This window comes from Danio rerio, chromosome 8 (genome assembly GCF_049306965.1).
Source record: "Danio rerio strain Tuebingen ecotype United States chromosome 8, GRCz12tu, whole genome shotgun sequence".
Taxonomy (NCBI): domain Eukaryota; kingdom Metazoa; phylum Chordata; class Actinopteri; order Cypriniformes; family Danionidae; genus Danio; species Danio rerio.
In genome coordinates, this window is record NC_133183.1 from 36,929,813 (window position 1) to 36,949,227 (window position 19,415).

At 33.7% G+C, this 19,415-nt stretch overlaps 1 long non-coding RNA gene across 3 annotated transcripts; it reads right to left on the reverse strand.

Annotated features, from left to right (window-relative positions):
- Positions 1-400: 400 nt before the first annotated feature.
- Positions 401-19,142, reverse strand: LOC141375771 (uncharacterized). 3 transcript variants are annotated; one of them, XR_012384554.1, is made up of 12 exons: positions 19,030-19,142; positions 18,589-18,752; positions 11,338-11,505; positions 10,992-11,053; positions 10,634-10,712; positions 10,247-10,323; positions 9,878-9,928; positions 7,035-7,107; positions 6,635-6,712; positions 6,224-6,307; positions 2,761-2,812; positions 401-1,184 (listed from the first exon to the last, which is right to left on the reverse strand). It is a non-coding gene; the product is annotated as an uncharacterized lncRNA (long non-coding RNA). The 3 variants fall into 3 exon arrangements; XR_012384553.1 differs by lacking the exon at positions 9,878-9,928; XR_012384555.1 differs by lacking the exon at positions 9,878-9,928 and having other exon boundaries at positions 18,589-18,756.
- Between the last annotated feature and the right edge of the window lie 273 nt (positions 19,143-19,415).

A 19,415-nucleotide genomic window follows, 5' to 3' on the forward strand; every position in this document is an offset into this window, starting at 1 on the left:
ATATATATATATATATATATATATATATATATGGTGAAGCAGTGGCGCGGTAGGTAGTGCTGTCGCCTCACAGCAAGAGCAAGAAGGTCGCTGGGTCACTGGTTTGAACCTCGGTTCAGTTGGCATTTCTGTGAGAAGTTTGCATGTTCTCCCTGCATTCGTGTGGGTTTCCTCCGGGTGCAAAGGCACAGTCCAAAGACATGCTACAGGTGAATTGGGAAGGCTAAATTGTCCCTAGTGTATGAGTGTGACAGGCCCATATGACAGGCTGGCCGGAAGGTGTAAAAAAGTCGTTATCATATGGACAAGTCTAAAACTGAAGGACTTGTTCCAAAAAGAGCCGACCCCGCAATCATACGGGACTAAGGCCAAAGAAGATATATATATATTTTTTTTTTTTCCATTAATTTCAAGATACACAAATGAAACTATCTAATGAAAAATAAATCTTTGCAATCTTATCAAAATATAAAATTACTGTACAGTGCAAACATCACAGAAACACTGAAATGAATATTGTCATATTGTTAATTGTTGTTTTGAAATGATGTTGTATTTTTATTTTGCAATGTTTAAACTTTACAGAATTTTTTTAATAAGATTGCAAAGATTTATTGTTCATTAGATACTGAGCCTTAAATTGACATTTATAAGGGATTTATCAACTATAAACAGTCCTTAGGTCACAAAACTGCATGAAGTTGTGTTATTATAGCATTTACTAACACACATGGTTACAATTACTATATGCCTGAATATAACATGTATAAATGCTCATTTAAATAGTTTATTATTCATTTAATAACTCATTCTGAATTATCTTAAAAACCACTAACTACTCTTATATACAAATAGTTTGTAAATAATGCAATACATAATGTAGTAATGAAAAATGAATCAGTAACAAAGCATGAAAATACAATTAAGTCAAGTCAAGAATACAGCGTTTGAAGCTGTATTTATAAACTGCTTCCTAAAGTCTATTAATGTAGAGTTAGTGCTAAACTAATGATGTATAGTGTATACTTACTATAAAAGTGTTATTCAGATTTTTTATCTAAAGAGCCGAGATTCAGTTTTTAATATAAAAATCCAAAGCTGATCTCTGGTTTTTAGAGCCAATGGTTCAGCTTTCACCACAGCATGTACTTCCTGTTTGCTCCAGGATCTTCTCTTTATGGGACCTATGGGTGGTTAAAATATAAAAAAGTGGTTTTAGTTGCATAAATGTTCAGTCATTTTTACAACATGTGCTGTTATGTTAGTTTAATATTGTGATAGAAAATGCTAAAAAAATATGTCTTGCCTATTATTAAAAATACTTAAGATGGAGATGGATTAAAAAATACTTCCTAATAACTCCAAAACTGGTTAATGGGGTTACACTTTATTCCATAGTCCAGTTTAGACATTCTTCTAACTATGCGTAACTCTGCAACTACGTTAATTATCTCACCGTAAAGTATTATGTATTAGAGTATTTCAATAAGACTAACGCTCATCTGATTATCAGTAGAGTATTAGCAGACTGTTAGCTCAAGTTTAGCTCAAAACACTACACTGTAACAGATATCTGTTCATTACCAGTTCCTGTATTTTGTGATTTACAAGTGTTTTTTTTTTGTTTTTTTTTGTGGTGGTGAATTGCATTATGGGATGTTGATCTCTGCTCTGTGCACTTTTGATGTTGAAAATTCAACTCTACAGTTTAACAAAGTGACTTTTACTGACATTTTAGTAGTTTGAAATAATATAATGTATAAGAAATAATATATAGAGATAAATAAGTCTTTAGAATAACAGAAAATGTACCGGCAGTTTATTACAAGGTTTCTGTAGCATAATATACAACAACAACCCAAACAAAAAGTCACTTTTTTTTACTTTTTAAGATTAAAAGTTGTTGGAAGAAAGATCAAGATCCCATAATGCAATTCAAAAGCAGAAACAAACAGATTTCATAAAAAAAAATTATGAAAAACTGCTAATTTAATTATTATTACTTATTTTTTTATTAATTTTAGAGTGTAGAGTATTAGCTGACAGTTAAGGTTACCTCAATAAAACCAACTCTCATTGGTCTCAGTAAATAGTACAGCAGACTGTTAGGTTACGCTCAAAATTAGTACAATATGACTAATTCTTATATAAATTTAGTAGAGCATTAGCAGTGTTGATTCTAACAGACAGTCTAATGGCTGTTAGTTGACAAGTAGTTGCAGTTACTTGTAGTTAGTAGTAGTAGTAGTAGTAAAGTAAATTATCAAAATAAAGTGTAACCAGATATGCAATTAGTATATTTTTTCAAAGTATTTAGCAATATTGTTTAACTAACATGAAATGAGACATCAAGTGCAACTGTACTGAAATCATCATGGAAGTAATGTGCTTCTGTCCTGTTTTACCCTACATGTTATGTAAATGAGCTTGTGCATTTGGACTTGTACAATAAAACAAGTCAGTCACAAATTAACTCTCTTTTTTGTGAATGCTGGGTCTGCATCACTATCTTCACAGACACTGTACCATGGTGATGATACTTGAGGGGACTCTGAAAGTAAAAATCAAGTCTGAGAGTTGACTTCTCTGCATAAAGCTTACCAAAATATTTATTTGATTTTGTGTTGTTCTTTTTAATGGGTAAAAGCGTGTGATGGTAGCTTAAAAATAGTTTTCAAACATAGCACATACATATCATGATAAAAATAAACATTCTGAAAAAAGAAAAATTCTGATCAGAAAAATAAATAATATTTTTACCTTTTAGATTGGACTTCACCTCCTCCAAAATCAAGATCCACTGTAACTTTCTCTGAATGTAAAAACCCACACAAAAATACATCATTTAAAACAATATGGTATACGTTTGCAAATACAAATGTGTATATAACATCCAGAAAATCTGGCACTGTATTACATGTTTGTGTGTAAACCCACGATTTGATCAAGATTCCCCCCTTTAAAATCTGCTGAGCGTCTGTTTTCAAGTCCCAGAAAAACTGAGTTGTGGGAACAGAGCAGTTCTCTTCTGCAGTCATACAGTCATAACACACACATACATATGAAGAGTTTGGTTGCAAAATGCGATAAACGGCATTTTTTGACATTTGGATTTTATTATTGGAAATCACTGTTCAGATGTACCTTAATCTATGTGTGAATTGCTGCCATTAATAACATTTAAGAATGCACATTTTAGGCCAAGTACAAAACGTATTTTTTTTCACAAAACGCAATATCCGTCAGACCAGTTTCTTTACAAAGTGCGATATAACAGTTAGAGAGCGTTCAGGAAGAGAGTCATCGCCGGTGAAGTGCTCAGAGTTTGCTCATTGATTTAGCGATAGAAGATGAAGTCTTCAACTTCACAAAAAATTATATAAAGGCCACAAAAGTGGACCAGAATAAGATACTTCTGCGTCAACAATACACAAATGCAGCAGGGAACGAGTCTCCGCTGATGTCAAGAGAAGGCCTAGGAGCGCCTTTTTTCCTACTCCCCATCACAAGATACCTGTCTGCAAGTGTTCTTTATAAGTTTATTTTTTAAATAATTTCTTAAATGTAGCTGAGTAGCCAATCTGAAGATTTATTTATGCGGTTGCACCTATTATTTAAAATTAATTCTTGTTGTTGTTGATTTATTACAAAGGAACTTAAAGGGCACATGTTGTTATGGAGAAAACGGTTTAGCTTTTTTGCAACCAAATAAATAAGCTATTAATATTATTACAGTGAAATAATTCATTAAATATGACATAGCGAGGCAAGTTTGTGTCACGGACTCAGCTCCGCCCGCTCTAATCATACAGGTTTGGTTTTCTGCAGCGGTGTGGAAGGAGCCGCCCCCCACTCTTTCTGTACCAAGCTAAAGGTCATTTATCTAACTAACTTAATCTTACTTATCAAACAAAACATTGATTCACTAGCTTTTGGTAATGGTATTAATGTAGTATAATATAGCCTAAGGTGGATGTAGCGTTTTGCAAAAAAAAAAAAAAAAAGTTATGTTATGTTATGTTGTGTACATTCTGGCCAAATCTAACTTAGAATCTTATTATTATTAATCAATCTTTGCATATATTATTCCATGTTTGACAATGTGGGTTGGATTAATATGTAGCATTTTGGCATGTTTTTTTTTTACTTAATTATAGACATAAAATTAAATAAAAAATATCCTGGATTTGAAAATATTGTGTTCCTGGCCTTCACTGAGCTCAAGTTATAGTTTAATGTACAAAAATTGATTAATGAACTTGACTGTTGATGTCCTGAAAAATAATGTCAAAATTACCAACATTTTTTTAAATGGATATATCTCGTTCTGCAATGAAACTCTTTATATACAGTTGAAGTCAGAATTATTAGCCCCCCTGAATTATTAGACAGCTTGTTTATTATTTCCCCAATTTCTGTTTAACGGAGAGAAGATTTTTTTCAACACATTTCTAAACATAATAGTTTTAATAACTATTTCTAATAATCTTTTCTAATAATGGACTTATTTTCTCTTTGCCATGACGACAGTAAATAATATTAGACTAGATATTCTTTAAGACACTTCTATACTGCTTAAAGTGAAATTTAAAGGCTTCACTAGGGTAATTAGGTTAACTAGACAGGTTAGGGTAATTAGTCAAGTTATTGTATAATGATGGTTTGTTCTGTAGATTATCGAGAAAAAAATATAGCTTGAAGAGGCTAATAATTTTGTCCCTTAAACGGTGTTTAAAAAAATGTAAACTGTTTTTATTCTAGTCAAAATAAAACAAATAAGACTTTCTCCAGAAGAAAAAAATATTATCACTGTGAAAATTTCCTTGCTCTGTTAAACATCGTTTAGGAAATATTTAAAAAAGAAGAGAAAAATTCCAAGGGGTCTAATAATTCTGACTTCAACTGTATATATATATATATATATGAAAGTATATACAGTTGAAGTCAGCCCACCTTTTTAAAACTTTTTTACAAATATTTCCCAAATGATGTGTAACAGAGCAGGGAATTTTTTCATAGTATGTCTGATAATATTTTTTTCTTCTGGAGAAAGTCTTATTTGTTTTATTTCAGCTAGAATAAAAGCAGTTTTAATTTTTTATGAACCATTTTAAGGTCAATATTATTATCCCTCCAATAACTTGCCTAGTTACCCTAATTAACTTAGTGAAGCCTTTAAATGTCACTTTAAGCTGTATAGAAGTGTCTTGAAAAATATCTAGTCAAATAATTTTTACTGTCATCATGGCAAAGAGAAAATAAATCAGTTATTAGAGATGAGTTATTAACACTGTTATGATTAGAAATGTGTTTAAAAAATCTGCTTTCCATTAAACAGAATTTTGGTACAAGAAATAAACAAGGGGGCTAATAATTCTGACTTCAACTGTATATAATTAAAAATATATATTTATATATAATTTTATAAATATTTTATAAAAAAATATTTTATATATTTTTATATATAATTTATAATTTTTATTTTGAAAAATATAATTTAGACAGTAGTACTCAAGGGTCCAGGGGTCTGTTCTTCGGACCTCGCTTAAATAATCTAAGATTATATTACAGATCCTGGATCTTTTAATCTTGATAACTCATCTTAGGCTAATTTGGTTCTTCAAAAAAGTTTGCGAATCAGATTAAACTGATCTGAGAGGTGTTGTGACTGTGTGTTGTGACAGATCTATCGATCCTCAAAATCATTATCAGCAATACAACGATTGGCTGACGGCACAGCAGCTTGATGACATCTGATTAATGCACAGTTATCAAAATTACATGAAATCCGTAGTAAACGGTTCGTTGAATCTGATATGCAATAACAGAGTTGTGAGTTACGTGCTGGAGCAGAGCAGTTCTCTACCTCTGTCATATGGTCATCCTTCAATAAAAGCTGAATATAAAAAATATATATTAGTTAGACAGCAGTACTCAAGGGTCGCGGTCCCCACTATGTCAGACCTTACTGTGTGTGTATTGAGGACTAAGTGTGTTTCACAGCTTCTCTAACATGCCTCTGGTCCCCACAATGTCAGTGCATATGTTCACCAATTAGGACACACACTCTGTTTCATTTCTATATTTTGATTAAGTTAAATAATTACAATTAAATACACCACTACTACAACAACAACTACTATTACTACTACAACTAATAATATTAATAATAATAATAATATAATAATAATAATAATTGTTATTATTATTATTATACACACACCTCATCAGAGTTGTGGGTCTCCTACTGGAGCAGAGCAGTTCTCTTCCTCTGTCATATGGTCATCCTTCCATCCTTCAATAAAAGCTGAATAATAAAAAAAAATATATATATATATATATATTAGTTAGACAGTAGTACTCAAGGGTCCCGGTCCCCACTACGTCAGACCTTACTGTGTGTATTCAGGACTAAGTGTGTTTCACAGTTTCTCTAACATGCCTCTGGTACATGCCTCTGGTCCCCACAATGTTACACTAGTGCATACATTCATACATTAGGACACACACTCTGTTTCATTTCTATATTTTGATTAAGTTAAATAATTACAATTAAATGCACTACTACTACTACAACAACAACTACTACAACTACTACTACTAATAAAAATAATAACAACAACATTAAACACACCTCATCAGAGAGTTGTGGGTCACGTACTGGAGCAGAGCAGTTCTCTTCCTCTGTCATATGGTCATCCTTCAATCAAAGCTGAATAAAAAAAATAAAAAAAAATATATTAGTTAGACAGCAGTACTCAAGGGTCCCGGTCCCCACTATGTCAGACCTTACTGTGTGTATTCAGGACTAAGTGTGTTTTACAGCTTCTCTAACATGCCTCTGGTCCCCACAAAGTCAGTGCATATGTTCACCAATTAGGACACACACGTTGTTTCATTTCTATATTTTGATTAAGTTAAATAGTTACAATTAAATACACTACTACTACAACAACAACTACTATCACTACTACAACTAATAATAATAATAATAATAATAAAAATAATTGTTATTATTATTATTATAAACACACCTCAGAGTTGTGGTTCTCCTACTGGAGCAGAGCAGTTCTCTTCCTCTGTCATATGGTCATCCTTCAATAAAAGCTGAAAAAAAAAAAATATATATATATATATTTTAGTTAGACAGTAGTACTCAAGGGTCCCGGTCCCCACTACGTCAGACATTACTGTGTGTATTCAGGACTAAGTGTGTTTCACAGCTTCTCTAACATGCCTCTGGGCCCCACAATGTTACACTAGTGCATATGTTCATACATTAGGACACACACTCTGTTTCATTTCTAGATTTTCATTAAGTTAAATAATTACAATTAAATGCACTACTACTACAAGAACAACTACTACAACTACTACTACTAATAAAAATAATAACAACAACATTAAACACACCTCATCAGGGGGCTATTCCAGAAAGCAGGTTATGTGACATACACGGGTAAGTTTGAGAGTAAGTAGGTGGATAACCTCAACTTTGGTTCCAAAATCGGAGGTAACTTCTGGGTATGTTAAGTAGCCATAGCAACTTACTCTCTGAAGATAACCTGCTCCGGAGCAGGTTATGTTCAGAGAGTAAGTTGCTATGTTCCACAGTTTGTCTGTTTCAGAGAGTTTACTGAGCATTGAGTGCTCTTTTGATGAGAATATTTATGGATGTGGACACACAGATACAAGTTTTTTCGTTGTGAGAGGGTTATAAGTGCATAGTTTTTTTCATAACCAAATTCATAATGTTAATGTATTTAACAAACCTTTTTGAAATCAAATGTGACAAACCGCGGGTCTGCGCTTACCATAAAAAACATTCAGTGCAGCTCTTTGTATTCGCGTCAGGGCATTTTAGGCAACTGTACAATGTGGCAGTAGGACCACCTGTACAGTATGCCTGGCACTGAACTGTTTTTTACACTTTTGTACAGTTCCTTGGTCATACATTACTGCGTATCATTACACAGATGATTCAGAGGACGGGAATAGCGTAGTGGACAGTATGTCGATAAAGAACAACGGATTGCACAACGGAGCAAGTTCGAATCTCACTTACAGATCTTGTGTTTTTTCTCTCCTTCTGCACCCTCACATTTTTCTGTATAATATTATAAGTGGCAGCTTTGTCTTTTGTAGGAAAATATATCTTTAATTTAAGATGTAGGACGTCGTTCATATGTATACATTCACGCACACACACCTACATTTTTTAATATAATATTTTTTTCAGGGTTTCTAAATGCTATTGTGTGCATTAATTGCAGCCGATTTTAAAGCTCCATCAGTCACTAAAGGAAACTGATGATATAACATTTGTCCAAAGTATAAGTGTGCAGGTACAACTTAATTTTCTATCCTTAATCTTTTGGTGTTTCAACTATTAAACTCATTACTGCTTCCACTTACCAGCTCATATGTCATGACCCCACCTCATCACTATGTTGAGGCTAAATGGCTGATTTTCAGGAAGTAATGATTCAAGTGTATAACACAAATATAGTAAAAAAAAAAATAAAAAACTATAAAGCAAATGTTGCTTAACACAATGTTTATTTTTATTATATTTGTATTATAAAATAGAATCATTACTGGGCACTACATTGTTACTTGCTGGAGGACAAAAGATACCCTTTTCTGCCTTATACGAGGACACGTACCTGCAGCCTGACCCAGAGGAAATCTCAGTGACCCAAGCAGACAAAACAGATGGAAGAGTGCTAAAAAATATAATTAGTCAAAAAACTATGTTTAATCAAATAGTTTGGTCTGTTCATTTCTTCATTTCCTGAAATAAAATGAATGATTTTGTACACTGCTTTATACACACCTTTCAACGTGTAACATATTTTTCATATACATTTCTCACCTTAAGGTGATGCTCATGTGACTTTATCTTTGAAGATGGACCTTATACAGCTACTTTAGAATTTAAATATGTAGATAAAAGATTTTGTGATCCAAGAGTAATATTCAAATATGGAAAAGTGCAGAAAATTCGTACACTGCTTGTTAGTTGAGGCAGAAGGAACTTCGTCTGCATGCAAAATAAAAAGAACCTAAAGCTATCTGACAACAATCACTTACAACAGTGACAGAGTGTGTGGTTTAAGTGAAAAACTCAACCACTGAAAAGCCTTTATTATAGGACACAGCAGTTAGACAGGCCTCTTTCTATTAGCTGCATGACAGAAAGAATATTCTAGAGTGTTAAATAAAGAGCTCCAGTAATTAAATATTACCTTTAATGATAATGTTTCTGTGTTTAATGACTTTGGACAGAGTTCTAGCTCCAGAAAGATTACAATTTCTATAAGCCTTATTAGTCAATACACATATTGTGGCCTTAAGAAATTAATGGCAATAAAAATAAATGCATGAATGGTTACACAACATACTCAAAAAGGATGTTAAAGAGTAGTTTAATTTATCATTACAATAAAATGGAGGGTGGCATGTGTAATTTAATGAACTAATGAATTTTCTTATTTTTTATTAATTTTTATTTTCTTATCTATTTCTTATTCTATATTTCTTTCCTTCGTTGAAGCAGATGTGTAATCTCTGTGTTTAAAACCTCCAGCTTCGCCTCTGTAAAGTGCGTTGCCCTTTTTTTTCTCACCGTGACTTTCTATGGTGACTCGTGAATTCGGCGATCTACTGAAAATGCCTTCAGGTGTGTGCCGTGCACGCGCATTAACCCGCGGTTATCTTCAGGAGGTTGATTTAACTAACTCTTGTCACCTGTTTTGGAACCAACATACTCGCGGTAAGCAGGTTTTGGGTAAATCAACCGAGAGTTTAGGTTTTAGCAGATGGTAAGTTAACCCAGCTTTCTGGAATACCCCCCAGAGAGTTGTGAGTCTCCTACTGGAGCAGAGCAGTTCTCTTCCTCTGTCATATGGTCATCCTTCAATATAAGCTGAAAATAAAAAATATGTATATTAGTTAGACAGCAGTACTCAAGGGTCGCGGTCCCCACTATGTCAGACCGTACTGTGTGTGTATTCAGGACTAAGTGTGTTTTACAGCTTCTCTAACATGCCTCTGGTCCCCACAAAGTCAATGCATATGTTCACCAATTAGGACACACACTCTGTTTCATTTCTATATTTTGATTAAGTTAAATAATTACAATTAAATGCACTACTACTACAACAACAACTACTACTACTACTACAACAACTAGTAATAATAATAATAATAATAACAACAACGACAACAATATTAATAAACACACCTCATCAGAGGGTTGTGGGTCTCGTACTGGAGCAGAGCTGTTCTCTCCTTCTGTCATACGGTCATACTTCAGCAAACCTGAATATAAAAATATATATATATTAGTTAGACAGCAGTACTCAAGGGTTCCGGTCCCCACAATGTCAGACCGTACTGTGTGTGTATTCAGGACTAAGTGTGTTTCACAGTTTCTCTAACATGCCTCTGGTCCCCACAATGTTACACTAGTGCATACGTTCACCAATTAGGACACACACTCCGTTTCATTTCTAGATTTTGATTAAGTTAAATAATTATAATTAAATGCACTACTACTACAACAACAACAACTACTACTACTACTACTACTAATAATAATAATTATTATTATTATTAAATTTAAACACACCTCATCAGAGGGTTGTGGGTCTCCTACTGGAGCAGAGCAGTTCTCTTCTTCTCGTCATATGATCATACTTCAATGAAAGCTGAATATAAAAAACACAAAATAATAATTAGACAGTAGTACTCAGGGCTCCTGGTCCCCACTATGTCAGACCGTACTGTGTGTGTATTGAGGACTAAGTGTGTTTCACAGCTTCTCTAACATGCCTCTGGTCCCCACAATGTTACACAATTGCATATGTTCATAAATTAGGACACACACTAAGTTAAATAATTACAATTAAATGCACTACTACAGCAACAACATCTACTACTACTACTACTACTACTACTACTAATAATAATAATACTAATAAACATACCTCATCAGAGAGTTGTCGGAGCAGTTTTCTTCTGCAGTCATATGGGCATCCTTCAATGAAAGCTATTTAAAAACAGCTTTGTTATATAAGTCATGTCATGACTATAAAGCTTTCATGACAGTCTTATGAACCCCCCTTTAAAGTAAAGCATTACCCAATTAATTAAACTTTTTTACCCATTAAGACACGAAGAAGATATTAAGAGATTGATTTCATTATCTCTTATGGATGATGCAAACTCTTTATTTTTGAACAGATTTACCCTTAATCTATATTAACATTAAAAAACTCTTAGCTTTGCTGAATGTATTAAGGATTAATGTATTAAGTAATCAAAATGTCAAACCTTTCTCCAAGGCCAATCACATGCGCCATAGTCAAACGTTATTTCCTCTTCAAAGAAAATATCCCTGATTGCAAAAAGGCACAAATGAGGTTTTCTCTGAACAACGATCTTATTGACAGTGCAGTTAGGGTGCAGATCGTCCTCATGATCGGCATCAATGCTGCAAAACTAAGAGAAAAGAGCAAGCAACATTTTAATTATGCCCTCTCATAGCAATAAAAAGCTAAACTATGGCATGAATACAAACACAATGAATATAATATATACATGTACATTTGAATGGGGAAAACACTTAACCACCTGTTCTTGTTTTACCATATAAAGTCAAACATAAAGACAGTATTTTTATTATATCTCATATATGCTTTGCTTCCACAAGCTCTATCATTTGTACTCAACCACAAAACTTCCTTTAATAAATGTGGACAACGCAAACTCTGACCTAAAAGATTTAATGAAATGTGTAGGGTTCAAAATCTATGTACCATTACAGATATTTACTGTGATAATAAATGGTAAATTACTGTTCAACCATTACTGCCCCATTTACTCTGATGCTTTATGTTGCAATTTTATATTTATTTTATCTCTGTGTTTTCTTTGGTTCCTTTTGTGTTCTTAACATTGAGTATCAGGAGTCAACCAATGCCACAGAGCTTATTAAAAGGTAAGTGTAAGATATGGACAAAATGCATTTATAGGCAAAAATATTCACACAGAGCAAAGAAATTGTCACAATAATTTTTATAACTTTGTTTAGATTTCTATAATTAATCTAATTTAATTGCCTAGTTTGACCTATAGTTAAGATTTTAAATTGCACTTTCAACTGAATATTAGTATTTTGCCAAATAACTAGTAAAAATGTGTTATTTAAAAAAAATATATATATATATCTTAAACAACACGCACATACATTTTTGCAGAGACTCAATGAACTTGTCTGGAAAACTGGCAAGTAAAAGTGCCATTAACAGTATAAAGGCTTTCCTAAATAAATGTATAAATCATGATATTTGTTGTGTTTTTTAATATTATTACAGATTTGGAACGACATGAGAATCAGATTATTATTATTATTTTTTTCTATGGATGAAGTTTATATTATAGTATATTTTTTATTGTTTTTATTAAACGATATGTGCATAACTGTGATAAATGTAGGCAGTTGCTTTGAAAATATGCTATGTACCAGGGGTGTCAAACTCCTGAAGGCCACAGCCTAGTAGAATTTAGTTCTAGCCCTGCTTCAACACACTACCTTTAGATTTAGTTTGATCAGGTGTGTTTAGTTAGTATAACTGCACTGTTACTCTGTAGATTGTGCAGTAAATAACTGTAAAAAACAATGATTTAGGCATCACCACACACTCCCACAGGCTGTCCGTCTTATTCTAAACACAAAGGTGTTAGAAAGAGTTTTCAGAAAATACTGGCCCTTTAAGAGAGCCAGGTGTTTGATTTGTTTACTGCTGAGTGTGCTCTATTCTCTGTCTATCAATTCAGATGTAGAGTCTGATATGTTTTAGGCCTTAAATAAGAATCTAAAATGAGTAAGTAAAATGTGTTCAAATGTTTTTGAGGGTTTATAAAATAAGGCTGTGTTTTAAGTTATATTTTTGTTATCTTGAACTGTGTACTTGAAAGCTACATTGTTAGCTAGTTAGCCTCTCCTCATATAACTTCTTACATTACTTTTGTTTAAGTATTTATTGGATATTGCATACTGCCATAATGTACAGATGCTAACAGTTGTATGTATCTTTCTGGCAACTAAGCCAAAATTAAATTCCTTCATCTCTGTAAGGTAACATGTGCACATCATCACAGGGAATCACAAAAATATGATACACATAGCCATCCACATACAAAAGCTCCACTGTCCGGTCCCAGGTTGTGAGTTTGTTGCTAAGTATTTTTCAGAGCAGTGTTTCCACCTATGAATTTATATTAGAAATAATAAAAAAGTTTGTTGTCATGAGATAATTATAACAATAAAAGATTGGATTCTTTGGTTTTTCGGTGTTGCCAACTTTATTTTTGTTTTCTATAATTATTTTAAACTTTTTGAGATTTGACAGAGCTTTTAATTATTTAAAACTTTAAAATTTAAAAGAATTATTTTGTGTTTTTTGCTGTTCAGTTTTTTTTTTTTTTTTGCATAGTCAGCATTGAGGAGAGGGTAACACATTTCACTGCAGCACTTTGTGTGTGTGTGTGTGTGTGTGTGTGTGTGTGTGTGTGTGTGTGTGTGTTTATTGGATATGTGATTGTGATAAATGTTGGCAGTTGCTTTCAAAGTATGCTATATACCAGGGGTGCTTAATCCTATGAGGTGCCGTATAGGATTTAAATCAAACTTTGCTTATCAACACATACATAATACACGTGTATATACACCTATTAATTACTCGCATATACACCTATACTGAATGTTCAAAACAACATAGATGAAACTTGTGTATATACATATAAACTTGATGCATGAATACACCCACATACACACGCGCATACATATAAACTCGATCCTAACATAAACACTCACATTAACACACGCACATAAATATAAACTTGCTGCATGCAAACACACCTATACACACTCGCATATACATATAAACTCGATTCTCGCATAAATACCCACATTTACATGCACATACATATAAACTCGCAGCATGCAAACACACCTATACATACTCGCATATACATATAAACTCGGTCTATGCATATGCACCCTCAACAACACGCGCACATACACAAACTCACTGCATGCAGACACACCTACAACATCTCGCGCAAACATACAAAAAAATAAAATAAAAAAATACACAAACATTTATCACGAATCTGGTTATTGCAAAGCTTATGAAATAGAAATAATGTGATTAATAGAGGGATTAAATATGTTAAATTATGAACATATGTTATATAAAATATTAGTCTATATAAATAGACTATTCAAAATAAGAAATACTTTTATTTAAAACCTTTTCATTTAATTAGGTAATTACATACACAAATATAAATGGACAGATAGAACCCTTAAAGGACGTTCAAAAAGCAACCAGAATTATAAATATAAATGTATACTCAAACTAAACTCCTCTTTTCTATTGCAAATGTTAAAGGGTCACGAAACACCAAAACACATGTGTTGAGCTGTTGACAGTGGTATATGTGTCCCACACTGCTAAAAACACTATTAGGACACCTATATTTCACTAAAAAGTGTAAATTGGTTGTTTTTGCGTTATTTCAAGCAAATTCGTACTTCCGGTTTGAAACAAATTTTTGAAGCTGCGTCACGGCCATGACATAATAGCCTGTATTCCAGCGTGCAGACTGGACATCTGTGCCAGAGTGAGTCTTATTACGTCTTACAGTGTGCTGCATTAATGCATGAGTAAAGCTTGGTTCAAACCAATCAGCGCGCTCTATTGTGCAACTTCATTAATATTCATTACTGTCAGAGTGTAGATGACAGAGACGCCACGTTGTGTTGGCAAAACAAGCGTGAAGTGTTGCTTTTATAGTTTGCTGCCGTTAAGTTTCCTTTTTTTGATTTTCTCTCTGTAAGAGCTCAGACTCAAGTGTGGATTAACAGTGTACGCGACGCGCGACAACAATAACTTACGTGTCTAAGGAGGATTATTGTTTACCTGAGAGCTGTTCCAGATTCGCTTTAGTCTCCTCTTAATAAAGACGCGGCTCTAGTTGCTGGTGATTGTCCTGTCTCTACAGATTTGGTAAGTGAGCGACCAGTGCTCTTTGTTTATTCAGTTCGTATTTTATTCGTATCAAACAAACTATTGCAACGAGTGTAAACAAGTTAGCACTAACAGTTACAACCAAACTATAACCTCGTGTTGGATTTTGTGACCGGAATAACACACGCGGCTTTCTGACGCTACCTGCCGTGTGCATCTAAGTTTCCGGGAAATGCTGAGTTTTTTTTTTTTCTCTCATTCGCTGTGCGGTATCAAACATTGCATGAAAAATACACGCTTACAGCAGATCCTCGAATCAAATATCACGTTTGTCGGGAGGGACATGAATGAATTCCCTGAATGAAAGAGCCAAACTGCAGTTAAAGTCCACTATTTAATAATTTGGCAAATAATTCGACTACAGATGTCCATGTAAACACAGTCACATTGTCTGCTGTGGTTGTGTGTTTTGACTCTGAAATTCAGCGCGCCCAAATAGACACTCCCACACCAAGCCTCTTTTGTTCCTCCGACACTCCCCCCTAAACAGAGCTGGACACGCCCACTTTTCTGACTTTTTCCAAAGTAGAGGTGTGAAAACACCCTGCTGAAACGAGGGGGTTTCATGGCCCTTTAATGTAGCCTATAGTCTTCTTGTTTTGTTTTTTACATGTTTATAATTATTATGCTTTTTATATGTTTTTACAATGTGGGTGTCAAAATTGCAAGATTTTGGTATCATTTTGATTGTTAATTATTCAGCATATACAAAAAACAAACTAAAAAAAAAAAAAAACGCTGATTAAAAGTCTCTGCTCATCATGTTGGTCAAGTTAACCTCCATGGAAAAGCTACATATATATTATCTGGACACTCCTTTTGTGTTTAATAAGTACTACTTATATTTTTACAGCAGCTGACATCCAGCATTTTGGGGCGTTAGCCTGTTTATTGGTGACAGGAAAACCCACTTAAGTGCATTCCTGCCCCCTACTGGACATAAGTGTGTATCATAACCCTTGACGAATAGTGACACCAATAATAAAACAAACATAAAAAACTAATATTAGACAAACATATTTTATTCAAAATGATTACTTAAGCAACTTTATATTTATTAAACCATAATACCATTTCCAATAATTTAATTGCATAATAAACCTTTAATTTTGCAGGAGCATTCCTTTGCATTACCTTTTTATTTATTTATTTTTTAGAATTAGCATAATCTATTTTCATATTTCAACAGATGTAATTCCTCTATTAATCGCATTTGGGTGTTTATGCACACATCAAGTTTATATTCTTATGTGAGAGTTTATGGGTGTATATGCATAGATCAAGTTTATATGTATATGCGAGTGTGTATAGGTGTGTTTGCATGCAGCAAGTTTATATGTATGTGCGTGTGTTAATGTGGGTGTTTATGTAAGGATCGAGTTTATATGTATGCGCGTGTGTATGTGGATGTATTCATGCGTCAAGTTTATATGTATATACACAAGTTTCATCCATGTTGCTTTGAACATTCAGTATAGGTGTATATGCGAGTAATTAATAGGTGTATATACACGTGTTTTATGTATGTGTTGATAAGCAAAGTTTGATTTAAATCCTATACGGCACCTCATATAATCCTGTTCCTGGAGATCTACCTTACTGCAGATTTCAGTTGCTATCCATATCAAACACACCTAAACCAATTAATTAGGACCTGAACACCACGTGATAATTACAGGCAGGTGTGTTTGATATGGGTAGCAACTGAAATCTGCAGGAACGTAGATCTCCAGGAACAGGATTGAGCACCCCTGCTATATACCATGGGGGTCAAACTCCAAGTTCCTGGAGAACTGCAGCGCAGCAGAGTTTAGTTCCCACCCTGCTTCAACATTACCTGTAGATTTCTAACAAGCCTTAATTAGTTTGATCAGGTGTGTTTAATTAGAGTTACAGCTTAAAGTCCCGGTCACACTGCACTTTTCTCCCTGTAGACTTCCATTCATACGCATGTGAATGCTGCAGATCTGGAATGCATGCTCATGTGACAAATTTTACAGTTTGCAGCATTGGAAAGTTCAAGCTTGGAGATCTCTGACCTGCGAAATCACATCATGTGATTGCTTGAGACTAATCAAAGATCAAACCATGACCTGTCTGAACAGAAATTATGGACCAGTTGTTTGCTTTTTCAATCTCTAAATATTTTGTTTAATCCCACTCCTTTTCGCAGAGCCATATGACAGAATATTGCATGCTTAAACGTTAGTTTGACTGCAGCCTTGCTGTGCAGACCTGTGGCTCTCAGTAATATGTATGATGATATTTATATCTGCTGATTTCTTAATTTTGTTATACATTTTCTGTTTTATATTTGTTTGCTGCCAAAACAATAAAATAAATTTGTCAGAATTTACAACTTAATTAATTTAAAGAATTAATAACAGGTAAGAATACTAATTAATTTTAGTAACACCTTGACATACTATTTTGTATGCAGTATAATGCTGTGAGTTGTAACACTACAGTACAGTAATTAACTGTACACAGTTTCCAGTTAGTTACCACTGCTTCTCTTTTACAGTAATTAACTGGCAACACTGTTGCCAGCCACTCACTGTATGGTTCAGTTTCAGTAATTAACTGGCAACACTGTTGCCAGTTACTTACTGTAACCAAACTTTTACAGTGAGTAGCTGGCAACAGTGTTGCCAGTGTTCTACGGTAAAAAAGCCTGGTAAGGTCTAACAGTGTACAAAAACCTCACATTAGCATCCTCTCTGTGTGTGAATTATAAATACAGTAAACCTTTTGAAGTGGATCAGAACCTTTCCTCAATGTTGTTCTAATACTATTGAACACCTGTTCTTCTTGCTTAGGACAGTTTTAAAGAACTTTTTTTCCACTTTAATTGTTTACAGGTCACACTTTACAATCAGGTTTTATTAGTTAATGTACTTACTAACATGACCTAGTAATGAACAATGCATGTACAGCATTTATTAATCAGTTTAACATTTACTAATTACTAATGCATTATTCAAATCTAAATTCATGCTTGTACCAGTAATAATGCATTGCAATAATTAATGCATTGTGCGTGTTCAACTAGTAATGAACAACTTTATTTTCATTTACTAAAGTTAACAAACATGAACAAATACTGTAATAAAGTATTATTTATTGTTCATGTTAGTAAATGCATTAACCAGCATTAACTAATTTAACCTTATTGTAAAAGGCTACCAGTTGACAGCAAATAAATAAATAAAACACACACAGTGAACATTTATGTACTTTTATATATGTTTTACACTAAGTTGGAGTTTATTATAATTATTTATCTAAAATAAAACGTTTCTACACGTCATAGAACAATAAATTAAGTACATTTCTAGGACCAGATAGCCCCACATTTTAATTATAACCTCTATATTACTACATTAACGTATAAATAGTATATAATAGTGTTATTTCAGGATTAACGTTAAATGTTTAAAGCAATTAACCATTTAAAAAGTACGATACAAGAACTATGAAAACATACCTTAGTAACCTTCTATATATTCGGTTTCCAGTGAATGGGTCTTGTCAGTGGAGCTGGTGATGTGTTTCTCCGCATCTTTTAATGGTTTTATCCTCCGTCGATCCATTTAGCCGCCCGGTGATTGGTGACTGTCTGACCGCGGCTCATGCACTCCACCCCGGCCTCTGACTCACGTAGCACCGGGCAGTTAGCACGTTAGCACATTAGCGCGAGTAACTTTTACTCGTGTAAACAAGTTAAATTACATACCGAACTGTAGTTTGTGTCTTATCAGTGTTATATTAATACGTAATTTGAAACAACATCGATTAAAACACCCAGGAAATTCGTTAAAACATTTAATTAACTATACCTGATAATAACTGTCAAAATATGCAACATAAGTATTTGTCATATAACCTATTTTATTACATTATGATGGTGAAAAACATTCTAACTTACCCAAAAATTCGAATAATTTGATGATAGATCTTAATTAAGTTGATTAAAGTCGGATTCATTTATGAGATTGCGCATGTGCAGTAGACAGAGTGTGTGAATTGCGTCAAGTGTGTGTCAGGGTGCAGTACCGCCATCCGACTACAGGACCGCTATAGAGCAGTGCGCCGACACACACTTACACACTCAATTCAGGTAAATGGTCAAGGTGGGGATCAGTGAAAAAACTGCACTAGGCATATCAGCAACGCCCCCTGAGTCTTTTAAAGGCAAAACGGTCCCCACTATGTTTTTGGTCCCCACTTTGTGAGTGTGCTATCATGCTGAGGTCCCCACCATGTAATAAAAACAAACACACACACACACACACACACACACACACACACACA